The following is a 13,027-nucleotide window of genomic DNA, read 5'->3' on the forward strand; positions in this document are numbered from 1 at the left end:
ATATAAAGCCCACCCTTTACCACTCAGTTTATCCTGGCTTTTGGGGGAATGTAGTGGGCAGAATAGAGGGTGTGCTTAAATTTTTCTAGGAAATTTTATGTAGGTAATTATCTGTTTTCTTTGGCTGCCCTTCTTTACCACACGTTCGCCTGTTTTGTGTGTTGTTTTGTTTTCAGTTTCTGGGATTTTGTTTTCCCCTTCCTTGCGAAGGGAAAAGTTACTTTCATTTTACTTGTTCGTGCTGGGTGACACTGCTGTGCCCTTTACCTTCAGGGTGCCGGGACCAGGCTTACACCTCATGATGGAAACAGCATCAACCAAAGAGACCCAACTCAAGAACATGCCAGTCTTTTCCAGTGAAGCCTCTCTTGTCATTAGAAGGAAAACCTAATTATGCGAAAGGATACCTGTCCCTTGTGAGGAGGCTAGTGCCAAAATTTCCTGACCTTTTCCTAGCGGAGCACTGGCGGCCCCCACCCCGCAGTCTGGCCCTTCCTTCAGGAAAGGGAGGAGTTCAGTGTATGGCCTGCCTGTTTGTATTGTGGGAGTGACAGGTAAAAGCAGGAAAGATTATTATGACCTGTTCACCCACTTTTATTTGTGGCCCCTTATTTCCTGTTTTTAGCCAGGGAATTATGCCTAAGTGGATAAAATAGAAAAAAAAAATTGGGTTGAAATAATGGAAGTCACTGTTGGAAAAGAGGTACAGGTAAGAAAACTAGAACCATTTGCCTGGATGTTGTGTTGTTGTTTTTGTTTTTGTTTTTGTCTTCTGGGCAAGTTTGGAGGCGTGGTCCTGACCAACCCAATCTTTCTACCTAAAAACTTCTTAGGTAGCTGTCCCAGGTAAGGAAGCCCAGGTGGAGGTGCGGGTGCAGCCTGCCAAAGCAGCCTGCCGCCTCTTGGGAAATCTCCCAGGCCTGAGAAGACACGCTTCGTGGGTGGGGTGGAGGCTGGGAAAGATTCTGCCTTCGTCTGAAAGGTACTCTGAACAGCCAGGTCTCACCGTGTAAAAGTGACCGACACCCACTGAGGAGGGACAGCCCTGCAGCTGCTTATTCGTAGAAGGCGGTCAGGGTTCTTGTAGCTCAGCGACATCGGGGAGAGTTGAAATCTTGCTCCAGCAATTCATATCGACTCACCCAAATTTCCAAAGAACCAATTCAAAAACTACACACACACACACACAAAACCCACAAAAACACCCAAACTTTTTTTTACAGATAGTCAAAAACATACAAAAGTAGAATTATATAATGAACCCCCATATACCTATCACTCAGCTTCAAAAGTTATCAACCCAAGACCTAGCTATTTTAAAGGAACCGAATTGTGTTTTAAAATATATCCATAAGGGGCACCTGGGTGGCTCAGTCGGTTAAGCATCTGCCTTCGGCTCAGGGGCTCAGGTCATGATCCCGGGGTCCTGGGATTGAGCCCCACATAGGGCTCCCTGCTCAGTGGGGAGCCTGCTTCTCCCTCCCCCCTCTGCCTCTCCCCCTCCTTGTGCTCTCTTGCTCTCTCTCAAATAAAATCTTTAAAAATAAAAAATAAAATATATCCGTAAGAAGACTGCACAGTGAAACAATTTAAAAACTTAGGAAAGGCAGGGCACAGATAGGCCCTTTAAAGTAGCACCTTGGAGTTAAAGGTTTTTCAAGCATAGCCCAGCACTGGCATCATGTAGATACGGGTTTGAATCCCAGCCCCTCCACGTGGCTTTGGATGAGCTACTTAATGTCACCGGGCCTCAGTTCCCTCATCTCTAAAATGGGGCAGTAAGACTTCTCACAGTCTTAGAGTGGGGATTAAGTGGGAGACATGAAACATCAGCTCTCCGGAAGTGAGTGGCTGCTGTTATTACAGGTCTTGCTGTTGTTAAACAGTGTTATTAGCAGCTCCGCAGTCCCTACCCGAGCCAGCAGTATGTGATCACGAGTGCAGTGTCCCTCAGAAATGAGGGCACCACAATGGCTCTCTGGCAGAGAAAACTTTCTCACCTGTGGGTGTCGCATAGAGACCCTTGAGTTACCTAATTGGGGAGGGAAATCTTAAATTGTCACGTCAGCTCACTTAATGGTGAGGTTAGCCATGGTCTCACAGCAGCCCCCTCTTTGTAAGTGGACTTACTAGCTGGCTAGCCTCAAGATGAAGCTGGTTTCTACAAGAAAGCATTAAACCTCTGGCTGAGAAGAGGGTCTCTCTGCATTTCCGCACAACGTCCTCAGGTTTCTAAGGTCCGGGTCTCTTGTGCTCATTTACTGTCTTACGTCTACTTTATTTCATTTTGATTTTCATTACTTCCTCCTTTTCTGTCTCCTTTCTCAAAGGGAGACCTCTGAGGCTTTTATGTATCAGGAGGGGAAGGTGGATTTAAGAAATAGCTCATCCATGGAGAAAAACCGGGATACAATAAGTAAATGCAGCCCGATTTGGGGAGTGGAGAGGACACTCCCACCTTGCTGGAGCTTTTTCTTTTGAAAAGCTGACAGCTGCCGGGAGAGGGAAACCGACCAGAAGAACCTGATCGGGTTACTTTTGTTCAGCAGGTTGTATGGAAGGTTGGAGAAGAATGCTTGTGCCTCACAGTCCGCCGGAAGGACGGTGTCATTTTAAACTGCGAGAGTGGGCAGTCAGTGTGAGAGACCAAGGCCCTTGAGTTCTGACTGGGTACGAATCTGATGGGGCTGATCCTCCAAGGACCTTTGGAGGCATCATCATTTAATTTCTAAAACCAGTAATGAGCCGTCCCTTTGGGGTAGCGACATGGTGGTGACAGTGGCCCTGCTTACTGAGCACTCACTATGTGCCAAACACCAAGCTAACTGAACACAGTCTCAGTTTTTCGGAACAACCCCCTGACGTAAGTGGTGACGTCCTCATTTCACAAAGGAGAGAATTAAGATTCAGATAGTTTTAATAACTTTTCCGTGATCAAATAGCACACGACAGAGTTGGAATTAAAATTCACATCTCTGTTGACCGGAGTCCGTGGTCTCGATTATTGCTTTATTTTGCTTTGTTCCCCTCAGTCAAAATACAGTGAACCTGTAATTATATTTGGAGTTGTATTTATCATTGTGGTCAGTTCTGTCTTAGTTTAAGATTATTTAAGCCTAGATTATGGACAAAGCCTGGCACAGGACCGAGTGAAGTTTAGTCACCATTTACGTTGACTGGGACCCTTCATTTGTGTCTAGTTGTGGTAGCCAATGCTCCCCGTCTCCCCTGCCCACTCCATATTATGTTGTTCCTTGGTAAGTGCCATGGAAATATTCATGGGATCTTTGTCCTACCCTCTCAAACTGTGTGCAAATCTCAAGAGACGGGAGATAAATTATTTGGCTAGTGGGAGGCCAGAAAAAAAACTTGGTATGTTTTTTAACATTGACTGAAGTGACAGTTTGGTAACCAGCTCTCCGAGAGAGCTTTAACACGTTCCAAAAATTGGCAGGTAGCTCTAGAGTGAGCTAATTAGTTAGGAATGATTTTTATCCTCACTACCTTTAATAGCCTACCCTTGGAGAAAAGGCAGATAATGAACACTTGGAAATCAATAGTGCTGCAACTTGACCTTAATGCCATTTAGGGGAAATAAGAGGGGTGACTCATGATTTATTATTTCAGATCCTCCTTTTAAAAAGCATTGTTGTGAAAGATTTGACGAATAACGATTGCTCCCATTTAGGAACTATAATCAAAGAGGCAGAAAACAGGAAGAATGGAAAACTTCTGTGACTCAGCAGTGTTTCATTTTATTTGAAACAGGCTCTACCACCCTGGTTGTAGAAAGAGAAGACCTTGTGGTCTCTACATGGCAGGAAAGCCTGCTGGCGCTGGGGCATGATGGAGGGACACCCCCTACCCGATGCCACATAAGTAGAATCTGCAAATGCTTCTCTTTAGGTCCTTTTTCCAAGTCCGTCATCAGTGAGGTCTTACTGCTTGTACAGAGTTGCCCAAGAACCCAATGGGAAAGCACTGGCTGAGCACGTAGAGGAAGTGGGCTCTCCGGGGGGCTGGTCAGCGCCTGTCTGGACCCCGAGCGTCCTGTGTTGGTCATGTCCACACACCTGATTGCTGCTTCCCGCCCTTCCTTGGCTGGAGGTGTGAGCACTTGTTTGTTTAAACCTTCGTCAGTACTGCTTGGAAAAACAAAACAACACACTTACTTGTCTGGGCATTGAATGTTCTTCCTGGATTTTTGTCCTGCCCATTGGCCCGGAGGCACAGTGGGTGGGGCGGGTTTCGGCGTTGGTTTGGGAAGTTTCGAGAACCGGGCTATGGGTTGGGTCTGTTCGGTTGGGGTTGCTCTTGGTTTTAATCGTTTTGGAACGTCTGAGGGTCAGGGAGCATTGCCATAGATGGCTCTGGGAGTTGTCGTGTTCTGGCTGTGCCTCTTTCCTACGGGAGGGCAGCTACGCCCGGGGAGGCACTTCACACAGCCCTGACAGATGCTGTGTCCTCCATCCACCTTGTGTTCTCACCTGGACACCTGGAAGGTGTGCCACGTAAAAACGTCACCAGTTCGATGACACCTGCTTGATGTCGACTCCCTCCACATCAGTGACTGCCGGTCTTCATTCCCCTCACCTCCCCCCAGCCCTGTGGTGCTGTCCGCCAGCAGGCAGAGCTGGGGTGCCCCCGGGACTGGGTCGAAGCCGCCCTTTGGAAGCCCAGGGTTTGTCACTGGTGGTAACTTGGCCCCGGGCCCCTTACCTGGCTTGTTCCCCATCTCCGGTATAGCGATGCCACATAGCACATAGGTTGTTAGAAGAGACGGTATCAACAAAGTTAAGATGAAGCTCTTGTCTGTTTCTTTCCTTTTATTCGCGGCAATATATGATAGGAGTGCTCTGCTCTTTAAAGAGCTGGACATTAAGTGGCCAGAAAAATCAGAGCCTCCGCTGCCTGGCCTCCTCCCTTAGCGCCTTAGTATTTTGTTCAGGGCTGCTCAGTGTTTCCAAGCCTATTCTTGCTCACTGTCCTATAACCTACTGCAGTATCCCCTCTTTCTCGGAGACTGTATGTGCAATGGTTTCAAACTTCAGCATGTATCAGAGCCCCTTGGGGGCCGTGCTGAAGCAGGTGGCCGGGTCCTGCCCCCAGCATCTCTGATTCGGTAGGTCTGGGTTCTGATGAGGGAATTTGCATTTCGAATAAGCTCTCAGGTGCCGCTCTTGCTGGCTCAGGGACTCTACACAGAGAACCACTGCTCTGGGGTATGGGAAGAAGCAAAAGCCCTTAGTGAAGCAGAGCTGGATTTAAATCTAACTATGCCACTTAATTTTGTGACCTTGAAAAGTTTTTCTTCATTTCCCCAAATCTCAGTCAATTCATCTCTACAATGGGAGTAATACCTACTTCAAGACGTGTTAGAGAATCTGATGATAGAAATAGCACAGAGTAGGCTCTCAGGAATTACCAGCTCTTCTTGCCGTCCTGAAGTGTGCGCACTGTTGTTCCCTAAGGAAGCAGAAGAGCGCTTTGTCCTTTTTAGCGGAGTTCTGAATGTCAAGGATCCTCTTGTTAATATATACAAGCTACTGGGAGTAGAGGAAATGCAAACAGGAGTAGAAACTATGCTTACTTGTGGGCTGAGCACCCCAGGGGAAGCCTGGAAATGCTGATGGTCAGACAAGGTTAGAAATTATTAACACTTCCTGACTTGCCCGATGGAGGAACCCTGCCTTACTCACCATTTTTGTCTGTGCCTGACACGGCAGCCAAAAATCCCCAGCCCACAATCTGCTGATACACGTGCGCTGTCAGAAGAAATCTCCCAATCGTGACATCGCTGAAAGTTTCAGGATCCCAGACCTCACTTGTGTTCTCTAGGAAGTGCTAAGATCACTGTAGTGTGCTTAGGAAAAGGAAATCAAATGGCTTTATTTCAGTAGTTCCAGGTTTTCATTACTCTCCCCAAATCCATTATCCTCCTCCTTGTCATCTCAAGGATGATCCTCAGAATGGGTAACTGGTATGGAAATGTACAGCAATATACAAATCAATACCTCACATTTAAGTGACATCGATTTTCGTTGACTAAAGCAAAATTATCTATACCAGAAAACTATTTTCCTAAAGATCTGAATGGTAGTGCCAATCATTAGCACATAATTTCCAAGTAAGTTGTGTATTTTTAAGCCTCGTTTAATGTGTGATCACTATCTAAATGATAGCCTTCTCCGAGCCATGATTTCGTTTGGGAACAATATCAAACTGTTTTGATAATATTCCTATTAAAATACTCAAGTGCCGAGGTCCTTAAGCCATGGCTCACTGCCTGTTTTTGTAAACAAAATTTTGTTGGCACACGGCCATGCTCTTTTCTTTATGTGCAAAGACCGAATGGCCCTCAAAGCCGAAAATGTGGCCCTTTTGAGTTATTTGGCCCTTTTACAAAAAAAGTTTACAGAGGTTTCTGCCTCTAGTCAGTGGGTCCCACCTGGTACCTTTTGCCACTAGAGGGCGCTAGATGTACCACCAGCTTATCACAGCCAGCCGCCTGCCTGGACACCCCGGCTTCCCACGTGGGCTGAACTCAGCCTGTACCTTGGTCCCTGCCGCCAACAGCATAACCTGTCCTACCTTTTGCTCTGCCAACATTGAGATGCTGTGCAACACATGCCCGGGTCCACCTCTTTTCGGCTGCTCAGGGGCTGGAGCACACCCTAAGCACCCATCCTGGGCCCCGTTGCAGTTCTAGGCTTGGCTGAGCAACATCATTACATGACCGGTAGTTTCCACAGTTGAAATTCTTTAGCATCTTGTAGGAAGAGCTACAATATTATAAGAATTGTTAAGGTAGGGCGCCTGGGTGGCTCAGTTGGTTGGGCGACTGCCTTCGGCCCAGGTCATGATCCTGGAGTCCCGGGATCGAGTCCCGCATCGGGCTCCCTGCTCGGCAGGGAGCCTGCTTCTGCCTCTGACCCTCCCCCCTCTCATGTACTCGCTCTCTCTCATTCTCTGTCTCTCAAATAAATAAATAAAATCTTAAAAAAAAAAATGCAATTACATAATGTGTATTTCTGGCAATGTAATTTTAGAAATGGTGAATATGGGGGCACCTGGGTGGCTCAGTTGGTTGAGCGACTGCCTTCGGCCCAGGTCATGATCCTGGAGTCCCGGGATCGAGTCCCGCATCGGGCTCCCTGCTCGGCAGGGAGTCTGCTTCTCCCTCTGACCCTCCTGCCTCTCATGCTTTCTGTCTCTCAATCTCTCTCTCTCAAATAAATAAAAAAAAAAAAAAAAAAAAAGAATTGTTAAGGTAGCGCATTTATTTTTATTTTTTAGAGCTTGCTTATTAGAGAGAGAGAGTTGGGGGGGGTACGGGTAGAGGGAGAGGAAGAATCCCAAGCAGGCTTCATGCCCAGCGTGGAGCCCGACGTGGGGCTCGGTCTCATGACCCTGAGATCATGACCTGAGCTGAAACCAAGAGTCAGACGCTCAACTGAGCCACCAGGTGCCCCATGAGATAGCACATTGAGCTACTGACTGAATGTCAGCTTTATTTTATGGAGGAAATTCAGGCTTTCACATGTGAACTGCCACAGTTTCCATTTCCCACTAATGTGTACCCACATGTCATCTATGTTAGGCTGTCTGCTTCCCCCAGACCATAACTAGCTCCTGCAGCCATTCTCCTGACCCTTTCTCTCTTAGAGCTCGTTCCATCAGTGATCCACTTGGCCCCATATCTTCAGCCATTTCTATAGATTTGTTTAAGTCCTATCCTTAGTAAGCAATACACCTTGATCTTCAGCCCCCTCCGTAGCTGCCCAGTTCCTCCTTTCTGTGCCAAGGTTTTTTTTAATTTTTTTTAAAGTGATCCACTTTCTTCTGACACTTTTTTTTTAAAGTGATCCACTTCCTTCTGACACTTTTTTTTTTTTAAAGATTTTATTTATTTATTTGACACAGAGAGAGAGAGAGAGGAATCACAAGTAGGCAGAGTGGCAGGGAGTGGCAGAGGGAGAAGCAGGCTCCCCGCTGAGCAAGGAGCCCGATGTGGGACTCGATCCCAGGACCCTGGGATCATGACCTGAGCCGAAGGCAGACGCTTAACGACTGAGCCACCCAGGTGCCCCTGTGCCAAGGTTTTTGACAAGGAGACCTATTCTTATTCTCTCCTCTTCGAAGTTCCCACACACCTCTCCACCCGGTGGGGTGGGCACTCCTTCTCCAATGCACTGTGGAAACTACTCTGACCAGGTCACCTGGACTCCATGTTGCCATATCTGATGGACATTTTCCCCTAGCTTTATTGAGATATAATTGTCATATAACATAGCGTAAGTTTAAGGTATACAAGGTGTTGATTTATATATTGTGAAATCATTACCCCTGTAGCATGAGCTCACACCTGATGGACATTTTGATTCGGCCCTTGCCTTTCTAGACCAGTCTACTGCACTTGGTCTGTGGACAGCTGCTCCCCCTTGGAACTCCTATGTCGGTGCTTTTCTTTGACTGCAACTCAGTTTGAGAAAGAACTTTTTACATAGCAACCCAGGAAACACATACAGGTACACAGCTAAAACTAAAGTTTCCCAACAGAGTGCACAAGAAACTCTGATATTTCCAGTTCCATTCTTTTTCTGTGCTAGTTACAACCAAGTAAATTGATTTCATGGCTCACTAATGGCTTGAATCCTTATGCTTTGAGTTTCCCTGACACCCTTCTCTGCTTCTCCTCATACATCTCTTACCACCCTCTTTGGTTCCCAGAATTTTTGATATTCCCCAATGTTCTGCCTTCAGCTTTCTGTTCCTACTGTATGTGTTTTCCCTAAGGGATCCCATCCTTCCTCTTCATGCTGCAGATTTCAAAATCTATCTCCATTCTGGAACCTCAACACTGTGCTCCTACAGAAAATGATGTCGGCCCCAGGTTCCATTCCTAGGGACCTGTGCTGGGTCAACGTCAGGGAAGACTGGTCATCAGGTTAAAACTCATGTACCTGCAGCAGATTTAGGACAAAGCTAAGAGTAAAACCCAAGTCAAAAGCCAGGTGGGTTTTCTGCAAGGATCTAAGACAGAACCAGTCTTCTGCACTGTGAAGTTCCGCTGTGCTCTTTCCAGCGTCCTCTCTCTGTACTCTATTGTTAGAAGTGAATCACTAGACTCAGCCCACACTCAAGGGAAACCATCCAGCTTTATCATCAATGTGAGAGGAAGAGATACCAGCTCTCCTTTGCCTGGTGACTGCTATTATGGGTCAGGCACTGTCCAGGGTGCAGCACATACACAAGTCCCATTCAGTTTTAATTCTCACAACACTATGAGCTTGGTGGTATCATCCATATTTGAACGATGAGGAAATTGAGGCATAAGTCAGATAATTTACTTGCTCACGGTGGCAGCTCTTGGGCTTGAACCAGGCTGTTTTAATTCTTTCAATGGTAACTTCCAAAGGCAATCTCAGCCCCAGCATTTGCAAAACTCTTCAGGTCAAATCCCAGATGGGGCGGTGATGTAGAGAGACTGAGAGACACAGAAGTACAAGCTGCTCGGGTCCAGTCCATCCTCCCGATTGGCCCCCCAGGTAGGCTCCCCTGACCCAATTAGCTGTGGCAGGGACTACAGAGGGAGAAGTCAAATTGAATGAAAATGGCGGACGGGAAACAAAGCCTCTAGGAAGCTTCTTACAGGTTGATGAGCATCTATAGTATAGTCAACTGGTACTGGTGGAAGTTGTGTGGTGGGGGGGGAGGGGAGGAAGGGAGGGCAAAGTGAGATGTAGTCGGTGTGAGCGCGACTGGGTGAGAAAGGCGTGGTGACCAGAGGAGACTGGGTTTGGAAGTAGGACATGTAGGGAGGTAAAGAGGATGATTACAAAAAAGGAAGGAAATCTGCATAACTGAGAGGACTTTTATGAAAAATAACTTTTGAAGTGGATATAGTGTTTCATAGTACCTAGTGTACTTTTGGAAGAAAGATAATCTACCATCATGGAATAAGAATCACATGGGGTTTTCTCTCCCCTATTAAAGGTTCAGGGGAAAAGCCTACCCAAACTGAAGCATTCTCAGTGGAGAGCTCTATTTTTCCTGCCACTTGACAACCTGTTGGACCAGGTTTCTCTGTTATATTTATATGTTGTGCCGAGTTAATCGCTGGAGACTTCTGCCTGCTTCTCAGGTTGACCGCACATCAGGCAGAACAGAGTTGGTCTAAGAAAGGGAGGATGTTCCAGAACTATGGCTGAGATCAACTCACCTGTTAACTTTCCAGACTCTCAGCTTAGCACCTTTTCTGAAAACTGGACGTTATTGGCACTGTTTCTATTCTTGTGGCTGCTTGTTGCTCTGCCTTCTGCTGTCTGAAAGCTTGTCTCTACAATCTTGGAATGGGAAATAGGAAAAGTGTAGTTTCCTGATTTCTACATGAAGACGTACTAAAAATCACTTTTCTTCTCGTGTTTGTTTTACTACTGTGAGTCCCCTGGAAATTGAGCTGGAGAGGAGCTTGCAGGAGATTTACTGGGGAATGTTCTCCCCAGCAACACTGCTAAGGGAGTGAGGGAGGCAGGACGGGGCCTTGGGAGAAGCTGAACAGCAATGTAGTTGCAACAGAGGCTTCAGCCCACCCAACTGAAGGTTTGGGAGCCCAAATGAAGCAAGAGGTAGGCTTTTGGACCCCACAACCAGTAAGTAGGTGCAGCTGCCTCTGGAAAGGATGCTTAAGCTTGGGCAAGGCAGCTTCCTTCAGTGGAAATCAGCTCCCGGGGATAGGGTGCAGTGGGGGACGGGACTCAGGGGGTGAGCAATCAGCAGACACTCACTCAACAGCTGGGCAGTCTGAAGGGGCATCTATACTCCTCGCTGCAGCACCCACTACAGATGTGCCGTCTGCTTCAATGGTCTGGGTATTTTCTGAGTATTTGTACGATATTAAATAATTTCCTTTTGGGGACTCATTTTTTTAAACTCACTTTTTATTAGTATTTATTGACTTATTAAGCACCATCCTGACTCCAAAAGCCCCAAATTGTCTTCTGGGCCTGAAGTACATAGTTTAAATGTATATATATATATATTTTTTTTCTTCCCTCTTTCTGGTTGTTATATAGTCTAATTTCTAATCCAGTGAAAGCCTTCCCTATCTTCCACCTCTTAAATCAGGACTAAACCACTGGTGATACGTGTTGTTACTAATGGTTTAGTCAATCAAAGGGCTGGAGAAGTTGGGTTCTTTTACTTTTTCTTCGAGAATATTTAAAAAGTAAATTTACAGAATGGCAAATTGTTGCACCATCTCATATTTCCTTGATTTCCTGCAGTCTGTGTTTCTCCATCATTGACTTAAAAAATACAAAGTCAGTGTATACATTCAGCATTCAGCTAGAGATACACCAGAAGAAATAAAGCAGTGATTGTTTTTTTACTCTGCTAAAAGGTTTTAAAAGGCACGGCCCCTATTATTTTCATCAAATATATATGGTTACATTTTGTGTGCATTTCAAACAATACCATATAGAAATTAAGTCTCATTTTCTGCACACAAAAAAGGGAACAATTCTAGTCACGCCTTAGCCTCATCCAAAAAAGCTTGCTAGCAGAGTAATTGTAGACTAAATTTGTGCTATTTTCATTTCATGGCAAAAGTTATCTTGTAAACAGAAATAGCTGCTCTCCTCATCACAATCATGTGAACCACACTGTTGTTTATGAGCATCAGTACTTCTCCAAGGGCTTTCCCTGTAAGAAAATTTTAGCATGTTTTTTTAAACATCCTATAGCAATGTTATGCAAGCATTTATTGCATATGTGCCGATGCTGGAAGATATGCCTCTGAATCAAAATTCAGAACAGAAGATATTATATAATAAGACATTGTGAAAAAGGCCAACAACTGCCATTGTAATTGAGGAGAAAATTCTCTGCAAAATATTAGCACTGATGCTTAGAAAATAGAAGGCAGCAGTAAAATAGGTCCACTTTCAAAGTAGCAAAAAAAAAAGAAATCTTTATAACCAGAAAGTATAATGGAAAAATGTTGGAGACATGGCTGAAATATGAATCCCACCCTAGGGAGGCCCTGAGTTTACAATGCTTGTATGTGTACACTTTCTGGGAACACGTCTCCCTAATTTAAATTGATTTCTATGGAAAAACTAAACTGGAATTATGTGAGTTGTGAAGTATATGAATCTTTGGGAATACATCTCTCAAAATTAAGCAACAGTCTATAAACGGTTTGGTTTTTTTATTTTGCCCCTTCCTTCCTTCCTTCCTTCCTTCCTTCCTTCCTTCCTTCCTTCCTTCCTTCCTTCCTTCCTTCTCTTGTGCTAATCCCATGACCTATAACTGACTTCAGGCTATTAGTAAGGGGAGATGAAGCAGTATATGAAGAAAAGGCTACAGAAGCAAGGAAGAAGGATGGGGGTGTGTAGAGAGAGCTTGAGAAGGTCTCAGTGTGAGGGGATGTATTGGCTACAAGAGGAGGAGAAAAAGTGCTAGTGAAGCTGCAGCGATCCACCAGGTGAGGCGGTCTGGCCAGCAGGCAGAAGTCTGACGTGGGTTCAAACTGGGGCTTAGCTCCTCACGACACAGCCGGGGTTTGCCAACCAGTCAGCTGCTGTTTACTGACTTCCTGTTGCGTGCTGGGCATTGCCACACATTGTGGATGATGGCGACCATGCAGGACTCCTGCCCTCATGGAACCCAGGCATCACATTGTTAGAAAGAATGTAATTGCAGAAACACTGCAAAGGAGACATCGACGGTGTTCTGGGAGGATCTCGAGAAGGTTTTATTGACTAGGGGTGACAATTACTGTGAGACCTGAAGAATTTCCTCGACTACCTCCAGACTCTGAGTCTCCATTCTGCATCTGCGTTGCGAACGTGACAGTGCTTATGACCCAGCGTTCTTGTAAGGATTGGGAATGAGAGTTGGTAATGATTTGGTACAATTTTACTTGGGCCCCCAGACTGTAGTCTGCTGACGCCTGCCCTAGAGCATCCTTATGTGCAAGATCCAGGAGCATCTGTAGGGCTGAAGCCACCGTATCAGATGCCGA

This window comes from Mirounga angustirostris, unplaced genomic scaffold, assembly GCF_029215605.1.
Source record: "Mirounga angustirostris isolate CCGP_5_RB_7025 unplaced genomic scaffold, mMirAng1.0.hap1 SCAF_8, whole genome shotgun sequence".
Classification (NCBI taxonomy): Eukaryota; Metazoa; Chordata; class Mammalia; order Carnivora; family Phocidae; genus Mirounga; species Mirounga angustirostris.